Consider the following 3,936-nt stretch of genomic DNA (forward strand, 5'->3'; position numbering starts at 1 on the left):
TGGACGATCTTATTTGCAACTGTATAAAGATCAATAGTTTCTCGTCTAATTTCATCATCAATAACATCATATTCAACACGAATATTTAGATCAATTTGAAGTTACGAAATTTGAATATTTTGCAATGTTATCATGTTTACTTTAAGAATTTACAAAAAGAAAAACATTTTTACCCAAAATCTATAGGAAAATTAAGTGGGGAAATTTTAGTTTTTCAAATTTTGGATAATTGCACTAAAAATTTTCGGGTCAAAAACTCAAATTCAAAAATTTAAATAATCATTTAAATATATTTTAATTTTTGAAATCTAGCATATTTACCATTTATTGAAAAGTTGACTTCAAAAAAGCATTAATAAAGGTAGGAATGTAAACTTTTTCTTAATGCAAGTGAAATCGAAAAAGATGACGTAAAAAAAAGAATAGAGGGAGTATAATTTTGGGAAAAATATGATAGAGACCAATCAGAAGATGGAATGTGTTCGCGAATACAAAATACTCTCTCTGTTCCAATTGGGATGTTTAATTGGCACAATATTAAGAAAATAAAGAAAAAATTTAATAGGTGTGATCTAAAATAATTTTTAGATATTTCTAAAACTAAAATCATTTTATTAGGGATAAAACTAGAATTTAAAATTAAATTATTTTTAATGATAATAAGGTGACTTGCATATGAGTTTTGAACCAATTTAAGTCATTATTTAAATTAATCCACCAAATTATTTAAAATTTTATAAAATTAATATAACCGTACTTCATAGTCAAGTTTTAGGCTTTATTTGATTAAAAAAGTTGATAGCATTCAGTGAATATATGTTACTGCCAATAATGATTTTAGATTAAAATGTAATAGAGGCCCACATCTCTCAATCACAGTGTCATTTTGTATTTATTACCTTCAATATTTCATTACCTTTCGGACTAACTGATGTAAAACCCTTTCAGATCTACTGTTGTAAAACTCAAGCCCTGCGCCAAAATTTTCCAGCCCTCACAATTCCATTCTCAATTCTTGGCGGTAATTTGCGGATGAAGAGAATGTGTGAAAGAAAAAACACACATAAAGACAATGAATGAGTCAAATTTTCATTTCGTGGATAAAAGGTAGCTATTGTACTTCAAAATTAATTTTGGGGCATTTTTGTTTTAACGAATTTCACGACAAATTGTGGCTATAGATCTTCCAAAAATCTTGGAACCAACTTAATTTTTCTACGTTTGAAGTATGTTCTTTTTTCTTATAAAATAGTATAAGGAATGCTTGGATTTTAGAATTTCTATCTTCTCGTATTTATGTTGTTTTTGTTATATAGAATAATGTGAAATAGATTCAGTCCAACAATTTTGATTCTTGCATATTGTGTTTTAACGTAGGGGATTCATGCATGATGCTGATGCAAATTGTTACACCCTGAAAATTTTTAAGCTTAGACGTGAATCACTGTGTAAGACCTCACAATTCTATTCTTAAAATTTGAATTATTCGTCGTAAGTATATGAGCTTAAACTGAACTATTTTGTACTTTCTCATGTGTAATAAAGTCCTTTATCAAAAGTATCAAGAGTATCTAAAGTGATCTAGGGTCTTAACAGGCCTAAAAAATGAAGTCAAGTTCAAAACATTCTTATCTGCTTAGTTCTCGCATGAGTTCATATAAAGGTCAACTTCAAATAACTATATCTCTCGGCATATAAAGAGTTAGGTAGCTTATGACCTATCAAGTTAAAGGTTGTGAGTCTTCTTTCCAAGGAAACCAAGTTTGCCTTATTTTGAGTTCTGAGTAAAAAGTTATAATTATTAACTAGAACACACCTGAGCTAGGAAATTAGGTAACTCACCAGCCCAATTGGCGATCCGCCGAATAGGTTAGCGAATAACCGAGTTAGCTTGCCAAAATGTCCCTAAAATGTTAAGCCTCTGTATATTTGGTAGATCTTAAATCCCAATGAGCGATCCGCCGAGTATTTTCAGCAAGAAGCCTCTGTTATGTTGTTTTGGCCTGACGAGACTCCTTAAAATGTTGTTTTTATGATTTTATGGCCCCTTTATGTTCCCACAAGGGTATTATTGACCTTTTACCCTCAATTAACTTTCCTAAGTCTATCTCCAGACCTAATAACCTCCATATTCACGCCCAACCCTCAAACAAATCAAATTCACACGTTATTAGTTCTCTCAAAGAAGAAACTAGGGTTCTTCAGCTTCAAGTATCAGTTCAAGTTTTCAAGTCAGCCTTATCATCTCAGGTATGTAAGGCTATCATAATATTGGATTAGTTCGTCCTCACGTCTTACATCTACTTTTGATATCAGTAAAAGATTAATTTAGGGTTCTATCTTTAGATTTGAGTATTCTTGAGATGAGTTGATGTTGAGCTCTGAGTTCTTGAGTTCCTGATTCTTTTTGAAATTTTATTCCTAATTATTGAATTGTTATTGAGATCCTTGAGTTGAGTTGTTCATGTCTATATTTCAGCATGAATCATAGTTTGCGTTATAAATTTTGAGAATCTTTTAATGACACTTTTGTCTTAAACTTAGATTTTGAGAAAGTAAAGAGAAGTTTAAGAAAGAGTTTTAAAACATGATTTGACTAAGATTATAAGGGAACTCAGTCTTCCCAAATGTATCACTTTGTATATAGAGAAGAAAACTATGATTCTTGATTAGTATGACAATCGAGTATGTCATCAATGTGTGAGCTGTATGACATATACATATGACATCAATGCTTATGCAATATGACTTCCTGAGTCATCAATGATCAGATCACAATCAACATTTGTTTTAATTTTTTTTAGAAATAAAGCAGAATTCTAACACTACAAAAAAAATTGTGTTTAGCGACTGGCAAAATCCGTCACTATCCAATGAAAATCCGTCACTAAACATGATTAGTGATGGATTAACAACGGATTATTGACTGTTGCTATTACGCTCGTTAGTAAGCTTTTAGTGACGAAAATATGAGTCCGTCACTAGTTTAACGACGTCATAGTGATAAAATATTTCCGTCACCACTTATTAGAGACGAACATAGTCGTCATTATATTTATAGAATTTTGTTGCCACTTTCATAATTTTAGGACGAAAAAAGGAGTTCCGTCACAAGTTTAGTGACGTATAGTGACGAAATATTTTCGTCGCGAAACCTTCAACAAGACTTGTTCACCCTCCATAAAATTCAAGTCCCTAACCTTTCGATCTGCATATTCCTTCTGCCTGCTCTGAGCTGCTAGAAGTTTATCCTGAATGAATTTTACCTTATCTAACGATTCCCTCCAAAGATCGGTACCCCAAGGTCTTTCCTCAAATGCATCAAACCAACAAATGGGAGACCTACATCTCCTCCCATACAGTGCCTCAAATGGAGCCATATCAATACTTGAGTGATAGCTATTGTTGTAGGAAAACTCTGCTAAGGGTAAGAATTTATCCCAATGACCACCAAATTCTATCACACATGCACGAAGCTTATCCTCCAACACCTGAATCGTTCGCTCAGACTGACCATCGGTCTGAGGGTGAAATGCAGTACTAAGATCCAGTCTAGTACCTAATTCAACATGTAATGTTCTCCAAAACTTAGAAGTAAACTGCGTACCTCTATCTGATATGATGGAGAGTGGAACTCCATGCAATCGAACAATCTCCGAGATATAGAGTTTGGATAACTTCTCTGCATTGTAATTCATCTTGACCGGGATGAAGTGGGCAGACTTAGTTAACCTGTCAACAATTACCCAAATAGAATCAAACTTACCCAATGTTTTTGGAAGACCAACCACGAAATCCATTGCAATTCTTTCCCACTTCCATTCAGGAATGGGCATTCTCTGAAATGTCCCTCCAGGCCTCTGGTGTTCATAATTTACCTGCTGACAATTCGGGCATTGGGCAACAAAATCAACAATGTCACGCTTCATTCTACTC

The 3,936-nt window shown here is 33.1% G+C and overlaps 1 long non-coding RNA gene across 1 annotated transcript in view; it reads left to right on the forward strand.

Annotated features, from left to right (window-relative positions):
• The first annotated feature begins 941 nt into the window (after positions 1-941).
• Positions 942-3,936, forward strand: part of LOC107030875 — an 11,974-nt gene continuing 8,979 nt past the window's right edge. The window contains exons 1-2 of the long non-coding RNA XR_001458162.2: positions 942-1,107; positions 1,378-1,448. This is a non-coding gene — a long non-coding RNA (uncharacterized LOC107030875). The remainder of the gene's footprint in view (positions 1,108-1,377; positions 1,449-3,936) is intronic.

Source organism: Solanum pennellii, chromosome 9, assembly GCF_001406875.1.
Source record: "Solanum pennellii chromosome 9, SPENNV200".
Classification (NCBI taxonomy): domain Eukaryota; kingdom Viridiplantae; phylum Streptophyta; class Magnoliopsida; order Solanales; family Solanaceae; genus Solanum; species Solanum pennellii.